Genomic DNA, 17,217 nt, shown 5'->3' on the forward strand with positions numbered 1-17,217 from the left:
TTCCTTCCTTCCTTCCTTCCTTCCTTCCTTCCTTCCTTCCTTCCTTCTTTCCTCTCTCCCTCCCTCCCTTGTGCCAACTAATACCCACTGAGCACCTTTTGTGTATCAAGCACATGCTAAGTGCTAGGAATCCAGTGGTGTACAAAGCAAACCTGATCCCTGCCTTCCTAGAGGTTAAAAGCTAGTAATAATAAAGAAAAAAATGTAGTTATAAATTGAGATGTGTATGTAAAACATGCACTAACGACTTATAACAGAAGGACTTGATTTAGATTGGTTCAAGGGAAGGATTCTGTGAAGGAATAACATGGCAAATTAGCCTTGAAGAATGTAAGGTCTAGGAAAAGAGTTGACAAATTATGGTCTATATACCTTGCCCTCTCTCTTCTCTCTCACGCTAAATCTGGCCCAATCTGGCTACCTGTTTTTATGTGGAACATTGGCCACACCATTCACCTGCGAATTGTAGGGCTGCTCCTGAGATACAATGATAGAGTTGAGTAGTTTCAACAGAGAACGTTTCGGCCTGCAAAGCATAAAATATTTCCTACTTTGACTTTTACAGAAAAAGCTTGCTGACCGCTGGTCTAGAAATATCCTTGAAAATAAGAGTTACAGTATTTAGTTTGACCAATGGATTTTCAGGCAATGTGAGCCATAGACTTTGCAAGAGTGAAATATTTGTGGGCACAAATTATTTGGACATTGTAGTGTATCTCTCTTCATGAAGTAGGCTTTAAGCAGAACAGCTTTCTCCAAAATTTGACATTACATATTTCAAACGGATTTTCTGTCTGCAGAGAGTGCTATGGCATGGTGGTCATAAGCTTTACATTTGGAATCAGATTATTTTGGATTCAAATCCTGGCTTCACCACTTATGACCTGTGTTATTTACCCTCATTATTCTTTTCTTTTTTTTGAGATTTTATTTATTTGAACGAGAGAGAGAGCACGAGTGGGGTGAGGGACAGAGGGAGAAGCAGACTCCCCGCTGAGCAGGGAGCCCGATGCCAGACTTGATCCCAGGACCCTGGGATTACGACCTGAGCCGAAAGTAGACACTTCACCAACTGAGCGACCCAGGCGCCCCAACCCTCATTATTCTTTAGTTTCCCCAAATACTTCTTGTGAAAACCAAGTGAAATAATGCGATAGGACTTAGTACAATGACTGGCATACAGTAAATACTTAATACATATCATGTTACTATTTTTAATACACAAAAATATCCTCGTAGAAAAACACATCAATTTTTGAATGTCATCCCATATACAGTCTTCATGGCTTTTCTTTATTTTATTTTCTATCCTAACAAAACATTTTTCACGATGTCTGAAGATAATTAAGAGTGGTGATACCTAAGTCACAATTTTATAATGTTTTGAAATTTTTAGCATATTAAAAAAAAATGTTTTACTCTGGAAATTTGAGGACTTTGCCTACTTTGTCTCTCCCATCTCCCTCCCCATGGACTTTACTTGGTGATTGTGTGCTGCTTAATTCCTTTGCTGACTCCCAGCTACCTGCAGCTTCGCATATTTCTAAATGCCCCTCAAGGCGGATCTTCTTCATGGTTCCCTCCGTCTGCAACCCTGGCCTGTATTAACTCTACAGCTCAAATTCCAACCCCTTCTAACACTGCAGTTCTTGGATTTTTGTTTTTGTTTTTGTTTTTTTAGCTATTCATGAAAGGGCCTATTCTTCCAACGTTTTATTTTCTCTCTCTTTGTTGTATGCAGTCCTTGTACTGACCTGACCATTGCCCCCCTCCATGTTACCCCACCTCAACCTAGCTTATTCTGCCCTGAAGCTCTGGCTTTTGTTCCATTTTCCCATGGCTCTGATGTGCAGGAGTGCATGCGTACTGATTGATAATCACCCGAAAAACCATGGGGTGAAGAGGTAACAAAGGTGGAAGCTGACTGCCTTGCACACACCCACTCAGCTGTCCCCTCTACTGTTCCCTGCTGAAAAGTGGCCTTCTCACCATGCTGTTCATGAAACTGGCACCTAGACCTTCCCTAAAATGCCCGTAGGGTGGCCAGCAGTCACCCAACAGAAATTTGGTGATGAGCATTGCAAAGCACACCAGTGATGCAGAGCAAGTGAGCATGTTTCAACACTGGTGATGGCTTCACAGCACCATGAAAAAACATTGGCTTGATAGCCTAGTCAAGAAAAAAATTAGAATGGGTAAAACAGAAATCAGGTAGTGAGATGCACTCTGCTTCTGCTTTCTGATCCTTTTTGGTTTGTTTGTGTGGGCTACATGGTTACTGGGGAAATACAAACATAGGGTTGTGTTCTCTGAGTCCAGTGGTATGGGAAGCAGAGGCATCAAATCAAAGAATCTTAGAGACCATGTACTCCACGGCCATCATAGATAAGGGTACAGATAGATAGATAAGGGTACAGGGTAGTTGAGAATTTACCCAGGATCACGCGGAGGAAGAGTGGCATTGATAAATGTGTGTGGGCTGAGGACAAATTTGCAGGCAGCAGAGGGTTTCAATGAGTCAAACCATTTTTTGAGACAAATTTTGTTTCTCTATTTTTTCTTTAAAAATTTTCACATCTCTCTATCATCTATATGTCCTATATAGATGATATAGTATATAATATGATATAGATGATATAGATATAACATATACATGATTGTATACAAATCCATAAATTCAGTCATACCATAAATGCTAAGCTTCTGTTTTTTTGCTTGCTGTCTCCTCTCATTCCTCCATTAACAACATTAAAAACCTTGAATGTATCTTTCTGTATTTTTCTCCATATATATACATACATTAATTTCTTTAAAAGTAGGACTATGTGATACCTACTTTTCTGTATTTTGTTTTTCTCACTCAGCAAGGCCTCATGGAAATCTGTCCAAGTCAGTGAACAGCAGTAATTCATTTATTAGTGTCTCTATAATATTCCATGGGTCACATCCCATATTATTCAACCATTCTCTTTATCAATCACCTTAACTTTGTTGTCAGCTTTACCACTCTAATCCGTGATGAAATAAATATCTTTGTGCATATATCCTCATGTTCTTATTTCTATGAGACATTGTTTAGGAAGTGGAATTGCTAGGTTTAACAGTAAATGTGGTTTTAATTTAGTCGATGTTGCCAGATTAATTTTCAGATGAAGGGTAAAATTTCACATCTCTGCAGTGTCGGAGAGTGCTCTTGTCCTGTATCTCTATCACCAAGAGACCTTTTGTTCTTTTCATGCGTTGACAAGCTGATAGGGGAGAGTGCATCTCTTTGTTACTGAGTGCCCTTTCCCTGACTTCCAGTGAGTCTGAACATCTCTGCTATTTATTGGCCCTTGGGATTTACTTTTATGTGAATTGTCCCCCATCTCTTTGTCTCTTTTCATGTACATCCATTCATTCATTCTTTTGTTCTCTCCCTCCTTTTTTTGGTTATTATTTTTTTTTTTGTAAGAGCTCTGTGAAAACTTAGACGTCAACTCTTTTCTATTTCTCCACTTAAAAACATTTTTCTCAAAATCATCGGTTGTTATTATTAACTTATCATATTGGCATTAACCATTAATTATGATGCATTTTGCCATGCAAGGATGTCTCATTTTTGTATAGTCAAATGCATCCATCTTTTCTTTTATGGCTTTTGGATTTCCTGTCTTTGTTAAGATTTCCCCTTGCCCCCAGGTTACATATGTAATTTCCTTGATTTTTCTTGAAGCTTTTATGTTGTTTTATTTTTAGCATTTCAGTCTGCACTCTGTCTGAAAGTTATGTGTATATATGGATGTCAGTGGACTAAAATTTTCCCTTTAAATGGATAACCAGTTGTGTGAGCACCGTTTATTAAATCTGACTTTGCCCACTGAATTAAGGTACTATCCTTGCCATATAAAATGTATACATATCTTGAGATTATCTAGGTATTCTCTTTTCTGTTTACCTACTTATTCCCACATTAATGCAATCTTGATTCTATTATAGTAGATTTTTGTTATATGTTTTTATATCTGATAAAAGACGTTTCTACTTACAATTCATTCATTTTATACTTTTCTTGACCACTTTTAGGCACATATTCGTATTTGTGTTCACATTCATTGTAGCTAATTATCCTCTAATGCCTGTTGGGATTCTAACTGCAATCACATAGATTTATAAATTACTTCACAAAGTGTTATTAACCTATTGCCTGTCTATTCAATGGAGGATTTTTAAAAATTCATTTTAAAGACCAGATTCACACTGTTGGGGATAGACTAAATGTTGTAATGTGTGCTTTTCCTGTCAGTATCAAGCTCAAGGGTGCAGTTAGGACACGGAGTGAAGGAGAGGAGGAAAGTCACTAGCAACCATAGAGAACCCACATGGTGCCAGGCTCTGTCCTCAGTCCTTTGCTCATAGAACCTCACATAATACAGCAGCATCTTGGTCACCGTTAGAAAGCCCCGAGGCCTCGTGGACTCCAGAGCCCACCACCTTGCACTCTGTCTTTGGGAAGCCTTTGTAACCACATAATGTTACATCTGCAGCAAATATAAATTAAAAACTCTTTCTGCAGGTTGGCTTGAAGATTTCATAGTTTGGGTGTTTAAAAACAGGCAATGCTCTTCAATGAGGACAGGTCATATGTGCTCTGTATGGTTTGCCTCTGTGCTATGGCTCATGTTCCTCCCTTTGCCTTGAACAACTACCACTTCCTACAATTCAACCTATCCTGTCTACTTAGCTCCCTGCTCCAAGGAAACCTTGCTATCCCAAACCAGAGAGTCTCCTTCCTTTTCTGAATTCCCATGATCCTTGCTTTTTCTGATAGCATTTGTTACACTCTTTATTGTATTGTGGATAATTTTGCATTCTTATTACCAATATTTACCAAATTGAGCATCTGCCATGTGGTTGTTTGGGGGTGCTGGGTATATAGTGGTGAGTAGTTGGTGTATTTATCATTATTTCCCACACAAAACTTGATGTCCATAAACCAAATCTTATTCCCTGGTATTCAGAGAATTCCTCACAGTGACTCACACACAGAATATGTTCAACCAATGTTTGGTGAGTGAATGAATATATGATAGGGAATAGATCATGGGAGCAGTAATCCTGGTTAAGATATAATTTTATCAATTTTACATCAATCATCACTTTTTTCCTAGCTTTAAATTTTTAAAAATATGCTGTATTTGTTGCTTTTTCAAAACCAAATGTGCTTGGTCAAATTTTTCTAAGTTTGCCAGAATTGGTTTTCAATCAATCACTCAATAAGCAAACAAACAAACAAACAAATCTCTTTAAAGCCCCTGCTATAGTTTCCGTCCCATAATAAGCATTGGAGATAAAATGGGGATCAAAAATAAGCCCACATCAATAGAATTGCCATTTGAAAAAATGAAAGTTGAGTTAGTTTTCTCCAGATAGCAGGTAGGTACATTTTTTTATCTAAAATTTTGAGATCTAACTTATAAAACAGGTAAAGAAGTCAGGAGCCTAAAATATATTTAATATTTGATACCTATATATATATATATATATACACACACCTATATAAATGATACCTATATAAATATATATATATTTAAAGATTTTATTTATTTATTTGAGAGAGCGAGAGAGAGCACGAGTGGGGGGAGGTACAGAGGGAGAGGGAAAAGTAGACTCCCCACTGATCAAGGAGCCCGACATGACTTGGGGGGTGGGGCTCGATCCCAGGACCCAGGAATCATGACCTGAGCTGAAGGCAGATACCTAACTGACTGAGCCACCCAGGCACCCCGATACCTACATTTAAACTGAGAAGGGCGTGAGCATAACTTTGAATATTCTAGATTTGTAGAATCTATAATTAGAAAAATGTGGGAATAAATCAGAAATAATTAGTATTCCTTTTTTTGAGAGAGAGAGACTATGTGTGCATGCACATACAAGCAGAGGTGGGGGGAGGGGAGGCAGAGAGGGAAACTTAAGCAGGCTTCATGCCCAGCGTGGAGCCAGATGTGGGGCTCGATCTCACGAGCTGAGATCATGACCTGAGCCAAAATCAAGAGTCAGACTCTTAACTGACTGAGCCACCTAGGCACACCCAATAATTAGTATTCCTAATCCTTGATACTGAAGAATAACAAACTTTTTCAAGATTAAATATTGCCAGTATAACTCAGTTTTCTTCTATATTGTAATAAAATAAACATTTATTTTTTATATTATTTTATTTTTAAAGATTTTATTTATTTATTTGACAGATAGTGAGAGCAGGAACACAAGCAAGGGGAGTGGGAGAGGTAGAAGCAGGCTTCCCGCCGAGCAGGGAGCCCAATGTGGGGCTTGATCCCAGGACCCTGGGATCATAACCTGAGCCGTAGGCACTCGCTTAATGACTGAGCCACCCAGGCATCCCAATAAACATTTATTTTAGACATTTGATTTTGTCTTGTCTGACATGCTTATCAATCAACTAGAAACATGGGTCTAAATGAATATTTATACGTTAACTCAATTAGAAACCATGTGGATTTACACTGATCAGATCTATATTCATTTATTAAACAAATATTTATTGAGTGTATACTATGTGCCAAGCACGGTTTTAGGCACTTAGGTTACAGCAAAGAGCAAAACAAAGATCCCCGTTCCTGTGACACTTATATTCTAGTTAAGGACCAATGGTGGAGACAGAAAATAAATCATAATAAATAAGCAAATTATATAATATGTTAAAAGGAAATAAGTACTACGGAAAAATAGTGGAGTAGGTTGAGGAGCTCAAGTGTGCTAGAGGTGGAGGGGTGAGGGCAGCCTGTGGTATAAAATAAGGTCATATTAAATATGCTGAGAATTAAGGAGAGAGAACTATGCCCAGCCCAAAACTTAAGAAATGTTGAGTTGTAGAATACTATGAGAGGAGATCCAAAATTGTAAGTATGGGGTTGAAAAATGAAAACTGTAAGGAATGTTAGAGACACTTGTATGACTCAGCCTGAAAGGAAAGGTCTGGGAAGACATAATAATGACTTTCAAATGGTATTTCTAACTCTACTGAAGATGCTCCTTGCAGAAATATACTCTACTGTAACATGAGAAATGTAGGTTACCCATGAGGGAGAACTGCCTGATAATGAGAACTCACGTGTTCTAAAGTGTGATATACGGAAACATTGAGGGGGTATCTTTTGAATGATTTACACTGATTAATTTTTTTAAAAAACTTATTTATTTATTTTAGAGGGGACAGAGGGAGAGGGAGAGAGAATCCTTTTTTTTCTCTCTCTTTTTTTAAGATTTTATTTATTCATGACAGACAGAGAGAGAGAGAGAGAAGCAGAGGGAGAAGCAGGCTCCCAAGGAGCAGGGAGCCCGATGTGGGACTCCATCCCAGGACCCTGGGATTATGACCTGAGCCGAAGGCAGATGCTTAACCATCTGGGCCACCCAGGCGCCTGAGGGAGAGAGAATCCTAAGCAGACCCCACGCTAAGCACATTGCCCAAGGGGGGCTCAATCTCAGGACTATGAGATGGAGACCTAAGCTGAAACCAAGAGTCACATGCTTAACCAACTGCACCATCCAGGCGCCCCAGATTAATTTTAATTTGTAAACCCAAGTGGAATGCAGTACTTAATAAATATTAGCTTTTACTGTTATTAATGGTCATAGATCTGGAATAACTTATATGCTCTTTCAGTTATTTAATAAATAAATGCTGTCCTATTAGTAGAGAAATGAATTAGACATTAAAAGCTCGTTCTAGTTTTATGATTCCATTATGTCTTTTTTAATCATAAAAATACCAATAAGAACTGTGAACACTTAAGAGGCATTTACTTATAAATAACACATCATCATAGGAGATGGACACACACAGTCCCTCTCCCTCTCTCTCCCTCTCTCTCCCTGTCTCCGTCCTCTCTCTCATATATTCAGAAACTTTGACATTTCCAATCCAGGAATTGAAGTTTTGTTTTTATTTTCTCTTTCTCTGTTTTCCGATGAGGAAATTAGATCATTTCTTCCACTTCTTCCAAATAGTTTCATGGAATGAGTTAATTACATCATGTAATTCAAGTCTATAGCAACTACTGACAGTAGTAGTCCCCGTAGGAACGGGACACCTAAAACCATCAAGCATGTAAGCTGTTCTTTCTTTTTGGCGAAGGGTGAACAATTTGTTGCTATAAATACAGCAGATGGTTGTAAGGCTGTATCCTGTTTGGAAATGATCTCATCTAACATGTCTGTTGGTGGTTAGCAGTTGTCCACCACACAGAACAGGACTATTAAGACATGGCATTGTTCTTAGAGAACCCTCAAAGTTAAAGCCACAAGGATTCTTCAGGGCCCAGAAGGCAGGGTTTATGAATGAGATATAATTGTCAAGCATCTTAAATTCTAACCTTAATCTATATAGGGACTTGGTATAAGTCATCTTATTTCTGTGCATTACTCTAGTCCTGGAATTGTTTTATTAGATGACCTATGCTATGTGTGCGATGATGAATTAGAGATAGAGTTGGGGTTTTTTCTTTTTTATTGATTTAGAATGGGAATAGATCTGAATTAGATCACTTTGTAATAATGTTGCTTCAATAAGCCTGAGGTGTGCAGTGGCATGCTGTCTTTTATTACCTCCTCCCTCTTCCTCACTCAGATAAACAAGATAACTCTGAAACCATGTGCATATTGTAGAGCTGTGCAGGCTTATACGGTGGTCACCAGCCAAATCTGGCTCCTGAGCACCTGAAATGCGGCTAGTCTGAAATGAAATGTGTTGTTGAGTGTGAAATACACACAGCATTTCAAAAAATTAGTACAAAAAGTGTAAGATATCTCATTAATAATTTTTATATTGCTTACATATTTTGGATATATTGGTTGACATAAAGTATATTACTAAAATTAATCTTACCATTTGACTTTTATGATGTGGCTACTATAAAATTTACAATTGCCTATAGGTTTTCATTGTATTTCTACTGGATAGCACAGGTCTAGAGTCTCTTTGCCCTCCCACTTCCCCTTCCTTTCCTCTGGAGGAGCCTTTAAAGCAGTATTGATTACTGTCTGCAGCCTAAGGACAGATTTGTGTGTGTGTGTGTGTGTGTGTGTGTGCGCGCACGTGCGCACACACATACATAAATTTGTGCATATGAGTGGTGAGTGCGTTCAGGCCAGAGAATGTTCAATGGGAAGGATAAGAACAAAGGACAGGAAGAGAAGTGAGCAGTTTTGTTGGTCTGAGATGCCATCTACTCTCACTTAGAGTAAGGAAGGAGGACAGGCTGATCGCAAGTTAGCTCCCCACAAGGCAACTTTTTTTTTTTTTTTTTAAGATTGTATTTATTTGACAGAGAGAGAGACAGCGAGAGAGGGAACACAAGCAGGGGGAGTGGGAGAGGGAGAAGCAGGCTTCCCACTGAGCAGGGAGCCCGATGTGGGGCTCGATCCCAGGACCCTGGGATTATGACCTGAGCCAAAGGCAGATGCTTAACAACTGAGCCACCCAGGTGCCCCTCTTTTTTTTAAAAACTAGAGTGAATCACTGCAACATCAGACTTCTCTGAATTCGAATGTAAATACACAAAAAGCTTCCATAACATCTGTACAGAAGCAAACATGAAGTTTTAAGAATTAGCATTGCCATTGCTTTCCTTAGTTAATAAAGATAATCAAGAACTGACCTATATTCCAATTGATAGTTCTTATTTGGGCAAAGGACATAATGTGTTTTGTTCTTCAGCATTTCATTAAAAGAGAAGTTTCTGGTTGAGAGAATCTTTTAATGACCTTATAGTTCAGACTCAAATACCCAAACTACTATGGTGGTTTTTCTGGAGAACTGGAAGATTGTGTAAATCACAGTGCTTTTGTTAGATTTTAAATTAAGAGCTATCAGGCAGATTGCACTTTTTCAAGAAAAAAAAATGGGGGGAGGGGATATATTACAGACCATGCTCATATGACCGTCAAATTTAATGATTCAGTGTTTTATATAAGACAAATCCGTTTTGCTGTAGACTTGCAATAGACAAAAAATGGCAAATTAAAATAATTTTGCTATTTATTGGGGCACCTGGGTGGCTCAGTCATTAAGCGTCTGCCTTCAATTCAGGTCATGATCCCAGGGTCCTGGGATTGAGCCCCGCATCAGGCTTCCTGCTCTGGGGGATGCCTGCTTCTCCCTCTCCCACTCCCCCTGCTTGTGTTCCCTCTCTCACTGTGTCTCTCTCTGTCAAATAAATAAAATCTTTAAAAAAAATTTACTATTTATTTACCTTAATTAAATAGCCCAATGTGGTAAGCCCATTGGAAATAACCATGAACTGAACTGCGTTATTCAGGTTAATGGAAGGGGAAGAGGAGAGGGCAAAGAGACTCAGATCAGCGCTGTCCACTAGAAATATAATGAAAAGCACATATGTAATTTTTATTTTTATCAAAGTAGGGTTGATACACAGTGTTGCATTAGTTTCAGGTGTATGCCATAGTGATTGAACAAACCTATACATTTTGCTCCACTCCCCACAAATGTTGTTACCATCTGTCACGATGCAACACCATTACAACATCATTGACTGTACTCCATATGTACCATTCTTCCTTGTGATGTATTCACTCTATAACTGGAAGCCTGTATCTCCCCCTCTCCTTCACCCATTTTGCCTCTCCCCCCATTCTGTCCCCTCAGGCAACCATCAGTTTGTTCTCTATGGGTCTGTTTCTGCATTTTGTTTGTGTGCTTATTCACTTGTTTTGCTTTTTAGGTCCCACATATGAATGAAATCACGTGGTATTTGTCTTTCTCTCTCTGACTTATTTCACTTAGCAAAATCCCCTCTAGGTCCATCCATGTGTTGCAAATGACAAGATCTCATCCTTTTTATGGCTGAATAATATTCCATTATATATACACCACATCTTCTTTATCCATTCATCTATCAGTGGACACTTATGTTGCTTTCATATCTTGGCTGTTGTAAATAATGCCTCAATAAACATAGCGGTATGGGGCGCTTGGATGGCATAGGCTTAAGTGTCCAACTCTTGGTTCGGCTCAGGTTGTGAGATCAGGCCCCGAGTCGTGCTCCATGTTTGGCATGGAGTCGCTTGAGATTCTCTCTCCCTCTGCCCTTCCACCCCAAAAATAAATAAAAAAGTCTTCAAAAAAAAAAAAAAGGTCGGGATGCATATATCTTTTTGCATTAGTGTTTGTTTCCTTTAGTAAACACCTCATACACCACATATGTAATTTAATACATCTAGTAGTCATGTTGATTTTTTCCTGCAGCCCAGAGAAAGCTGCATATTTGAGAGAGAGAGAGAGAGGTTTAGCGAGAAGCAAAGGATAAGGTGGTCCTGCAGCTGGACCTTTCTGTCCCCAGGTTAGAACTCTGTCATGGAGAGCACTACTCAAATGTTGGTAGACTAACTGTATTTGCAGTTTATCACAAAATCACACTATTTCACAGCTGAAAAAGGAGAATTGACAGCCTCTTATTTCAAATGTGATGAAGTAGGCCCAGAGAAGCAAAGGAACTCACCTCAAGTCCCAGAGTCAAAGTGACACCCAGTTTTGAGTCCCACCAGATTGTTGTCTCTATTCTTCCATGTTGCCTCTGTATCATTGAGCCATTTATTTCTTTGTTCGTTGGTCTGTTCAAAAGAACATTTGGTGCCAGGCACTGAGGTATGGCCTTGCGATACAGTGATGAATATGACAGTCCTTATCCTCGAAGACATTGTATGTAAGGGGACACAAGTTCATTCAGTTGTGTCGCAGATGAACCTCCAGCTTCTAATACATGTCACACTGTGTCATCCTAAGATCTTACTCCATTTTCATGGCAAGCAGGGGCTAGTAATAATATTTTATTTTTTAAAAGATTTTATTTATTTATTTGACAGAGAAAGAGAGACACAGCGAGAGAGGGAACACAAGCAGGGGGAGAGGGAGAGGGAGAAGCAGGCTTCTTGCTGAGCAGGGAGCCCAACACACGGGGCTCAATCCTAGGACCCTGGGATCACAACCCAAGCCAAAGGCAGATGCTTAACGACTGAGCCACCCAGGTGCCCCAGGGATAGTAATAATATTTTAAAGGACATTTGTGACAAGCCTGGAAGGGCTCCAAGGTGTAAGGGTTTTCCCTCCATTCATGAAGGAGGCACTGGAGACCTATTCTGAGTAAACCACACTAAGCAAAACCTTTAAGGAGAGGAAAAGAAGAATGAACTAATTCTTCAGTTAATTTACTTTACAAACCCGTCAGTATGGACCCTGTATGTCTGGACCATAGCATGTGCCATGATTCGGCAGTTGCCCGGGCTTCTCTGAGGTTCTAAGAGGCGAACTGCCACAGAACCATTTGGACTCTGGAAAGACAAATATTGCTCATGGTCATGAGAGGACTGGTATTAAAAAAATAAAAAGTCATTAGATCAGCACAGATCTTCCTAAGGTTAAGTATAACACTTCATATAGTTTGAGCCACAAATACAAAAATCGCCCATGGCTCACTTTTTATTTCTTATGCATTCCCTTTCAGTCATATGGGTGAATATTCACATTGCTTAATCAGGATATATGTGCAATTTTATAATTTTGTTTTTGCAATTAAAATGATCTTTAAATTACTTTTCTATGATGCACATGAGTCATCATAATTGTTATTTTAGTGACTGCATAATATTCCATTCAGTAATCCTACCATGTTTTGCTTAAATTTGTCATTAGTCAAGTTATTAAACAAGATGCTCCTTCGACTTTACTGAAAATAATTGTGAACGCTTAGAGTTTTCACAATAAAATCTCCTGTTTACCTATAAAGCCACTTTCAAAGGATCCCTTAGTGAGACAATGTATGCTAATGCAGTTATAGGCTTTCAATCACCAAAGATGCTTTCCAAGTATCTTTGGTATGAAGGAATTATGCAAAACTGGTACATACTGTGGGCTCTGTTAACCCAGAAATTAAAAAGAACTCTGTTGGCAGCACTGCCCCTTCTTGTAATAGGTCAGGAGTGTAGACACTATTTCTATTGGTACCTGGCTGCTAAAGTTCCCAGTTTTAAAAAAACGATCTTGTCCCTAAGAGCCTGAGGACTAAGTTGTATACTGCCCCTCCAAACTATGGCTGCCATCCCTACTTCTTAGGGAGGTAATGGAGCATGGGTCAATTTAATTTTTTAGGTCTTTGGGGAAAGGTTACAAATAAGGAAACAGACATTTTATCCTAGACAAAAGTAGCTACCACTTCTGCTGTCGGTAGCTGTTTTAAATAACATTAGGTCCTTTTTGAAGTTTGAGTCTGTATGAAATTTATTTCCTGCTTGTTATTTTTGCTCTCCTTTGATGACCCAATAAAATGAGTTGTGTATTTATATGACCTTGGGTAATGATGACTTCAACTTCTTTGATTTGTAGTTTTTCCATTTTCTACCTAGGAATGATTACATCTGGCTTACCTGTCTCATGAGGTTGCTATGAGACCCAAATGACGTGTAAACTGTAAAAACTTCTGACAAGTGCAAGGTGGATGCTATTATTAATCATCGGTAATGGTGATGAGTGGAAAATCCCCAGATAGCATCAGCAGACGGTGCTACACTCTGTGGGTGTGTCAGAGGAGGATATGATAAAGTGCAGCCAGTTAAACCCAGTGATTTGTTCTTGAATGTGGACCTGACCAAGTCCTTCCACTGTGTGCCTTACTTGTAGAAAGTGTGCTCCCATGCAAGTGGGTAAGACTAGGCAAGGTGTTTTGGGCTCACAAGACAAAGGTCATCCATAGACTCAGTCAGGAAGAATCTCCTTGATGTTTTTGTGTGCGGCAGTGACGAATTATAACAAGACCTCTGCATAAACAGTCACTTCTGGGGGTAAGAGAAAGTGTCATCAAAAATGAAGGACAAGTCTGTGGCGAGAGGAGCATCTTCCCTATTTATTTCAAAACTCAAGCTTGCTTTAAATTGTGCCCAGCTTGTGTGGTCAAGTTTTGCCTGCAGGGAGTAAGCCCCACGACTGCCCACAATGACAGTGGGAGGCATGTGACCCAGTTTCTGTGGTCTGAGCTGGAAGACAATCCGAGTGTGCACACTACCGCGTCTGCCTGCAAACACTACAGAGTGAACTCCTAAAATTCACATTTTCAAGAGGAAATTAGATTGTTTTCATTTGTTTTCCTTCGGTTTTGAGGTGTGATTATTTTTTTTTCCTGCTGAGGTCATTTCAGTGCTATCTCCACAAATGGTCATTAGGATATTGGGAGACAGTTCTGCACTCGCGGTCTTAGAATATGAATCTCCCAGGACGCCTAGGTGGCTCAGTAGGTTAAGCGTCTGCCTTCGGCTCAGATCATGATCTAAGGGTCCTGGGATCGAGTCCCGCATGGGGCTCCCTGTTCAGCGGGGAGCCTGCTTCTCCCTCTGCCTTCCGCTCCCCCTGCTTGTGCTCTCTCTCTGTCTCTGACAAATAAATCTAAAAAAAAAAAAAGAATATGAATCTCCCCCATATAAAGACAGAGAGAAAATAATATTTTCTCTGGGCAGAGAGGAAATAATTGATTGCCTTGTTGTTCTCCTGGCCTCACTCTGCCCAGGTATCTAAGGCACAGAGAGTGACTGATGAACTCTTTCGGCCCATGGAAAGCATGTTCAATGAACACAGCTTCGGGACAACAGAGTATCTTCATGGTATTCAGAAAGAAGCAAATATTCTCCCCTCCCTTATCAGGATTTTGATGACACCATCCTTACTTTTTGGAAGAGATAGGAGTGGGGGTCATCTTTACTTTTTTGAAAAGCTTTGAATATTTTTTAAGGCTTTGAAAAAAACTTAAAGGAAATAGGATCATTTATGCTAAAGAAAAGAAGACTGCCACACAGAAGATATAGTCCATATATCCACTGAGTACCAAAAAAGAAAATGAGATTCAACCGGGGTCACAACTGAAGATTTATGTCCAGACAATGATGATTGTTTCTGAAGCAAGTGGGGGTTGCCCTCAGTGGATAGAGTTCTAATTGTTTGAAATGATGTCCATATGAACCTGCCTAAAGCATTTCCTTATTCACATACCCTTTGGTAGAGCTTCATCATAGTACTATTTTTATGCATCACTTTAAGTACAAGGGTTCATTTGTGTTAAGTGGGTGAGGAGTTGGTAGAGAGGACTTTTCCTGACCTGATAAGGAAAGAAGTTCATCGAGACCCTAGGCATTCAAGAGTTATGGTCTTCTACTGTATCTCTTTCTTCTATGCAATTTGTTTCTTTCTCAAAATCTAGCCTGTAAACTCCTTGCAACAGAATTATCTGAACGGCTTTTTAAATGCAGATTCCTGGGCCCAGCCCCAGACCTGCTGAATTGGAATCTCTGGGGCAAGATCAAGAATTGCATTTTTAACAAACATGTAGGTGATTCTGATGTTTGAGAATCACTTCCCTTATGTTGGGTAGAGGAATGGTTCTCAAGGTGTGCCCCTGGACCTAGAGCATCAGCATCGCCTGGGGGCTTATTAGAAATGCAAATTCTTAGACCTCACCCTGTACCTTACTGAATCTGAAAATTCTGGGGGCTGAAGCTCAGCAATCTGTTTTAGCAAACCCTCCAGGTGATTCTGATTTTCACCAAAGTCTGAGAAGCACTGGAGTAAGTAGGTCAATTTCCTTCAGTACCTCTTTACAAGAGTAAGAAAGAGACTCATTAAGAGAGAATCTGATTCATTTGCAACACTTGGGTTTTATCTGCAACCAAGAAATCTTGGTTGAGATAGAACCTTAAAAGGAGATTTAATCTAGGGGCACCTGGGTTGGTGCAGTTGGTTAAGTGTCTGGTTCTTGGTTTTGGCTCATGTCGTGATCTCAGGGTCTTAAAAACAAGACCCACCTCAGGCTTCACCTGAGTGCTTGGCATGGAGTCTGCTTAAGACTGTCTCTCCCTCTCTCACTGCCCCTACTACCCCCCGCCCGCCAAGCATGGGTTTGGGCACGCTCTCTCTCTCTGAAATAAATAAATCTTTATTTTAAAGGAAATTTAATCTAGTGCCCCACCCCCGTAGTGTTTAAATCCCTTCCCTCCCTCAATCCCTCTTTAAAAAAAAAAAGATTTTATTTATTTATTTGACAGAAAGAGAGACAGCGGGAGAGGGAACACAAGCAGGGGGAGTGGGAGAGGGAGAAGCAGGCTTCCCGCGGAGCGGGGAGCCCGATGCGGGGCTCGATCCCAGGACCCTGGGATCATGACCTGAGCCAAAGGCAGACGCTTAACGACTGAGCCACCCAGGCACCCCTCCCTCGATCCCTCTGTCTCCCTCACTCTCTCCTTCTCCTCCTTCCCCCACCCACCTCTCTCTCTCTCTCTCTTTCTTATGTGCCAGGCACTCAGGTAGGGATTGAGGATACGGTAGTGAACACAAACTATAGTTCCCTGTCCTCTTGGAACTTACACTCTTGGGGAAAGGCATATTTCAAATGATTACACTAGTAACTCTGAAATTATAATTCTTATAAGTGCTATGGTGAGGAGGCACATGATGTCATGAGAGCGCATAATAGAGGCATTGGAGCAAATCTGTACACCTCCTATAAGGCAACTCAGCCCAGACAGAGCACTTCCTCTTGAGGAACTAGAAGTGTGTGATGGTAATTTCCTAGGAGCGGATCTCGGAGTCCATCTGTGACTGTCCTTGTCCTGTCCCACATTCCCATGGCCCCCCCTCACTGGTTTCGTGCACAACTGTATCGCGTCACTGACGTTCACCGGGCTCACCGTTAAGTGAAACCCTGGGGTTATCCATCTTGCCTTTTTTAAATAATTGAAAATGTGTTAAGGGCAGGACCTTAGAGATTTTCCTCTGGATGTCAGCCTTTTAGCCAGCATCCATCACAGAGTTTGTTTATTCAGTTATGTTTATTTGCATTATCAACCAATCTAAATTTCTTCCGTGTGTCAGTCAAAAGCATGTAAAACTTTAATAATTGCCTTGCTAAAATCTAGATACAGGATGTCTCCCACAGCCTTCTAATCTGCCAATCTAGTATGTCTGCGTGAAGGAAATGGGTTAGTCTGTCTTCACTTGTTCTAGTAATCACCACTTCCTTTTGTCTGTTGACAAACAGTCTTTTAATATTTATTGACAAGTCAAGAATTCATGAGATGCACTAGTTTTAGTCAAATGAGGCATGCAGCCCTTTTCTACGTGGTTAAAAATTTCTATCAAAACAGTATCTTCACTAG

General features: G+C 40.0%; 1 protein-coding gene across 1 annotated transcript in view; it reads left to right on the forward strand.

The window, feature by feature from the left end:
* Positions 1–17,217, forward strand: part of NIBAN1 (niban apoptosis regulator 1) — a 152,750-nt gene that overhangs the window by 98,416 nt on the left and 37,117 nt on the right. The gene's annotated exons all lie outside the window — the stretch shown is intronic.

The sequence above is a fragment of the Callorhinus ursinus genome, unplaced genomic scaffold (assembly GCF_003265705.2).
Source record: "Callorhinus ursinus isolate GAN/ISIS: 27379988/994484 unplaced genomic scaffold, GSC_fseal_2.0 scaffold13, whole genome shotgun sequence".
Lineage (NCBI taxonomy): Eukaryota > Metazoa > Chordata > Mammalia > Carnivora > Otariidae > Callorhinus > Callorhinus ursinus.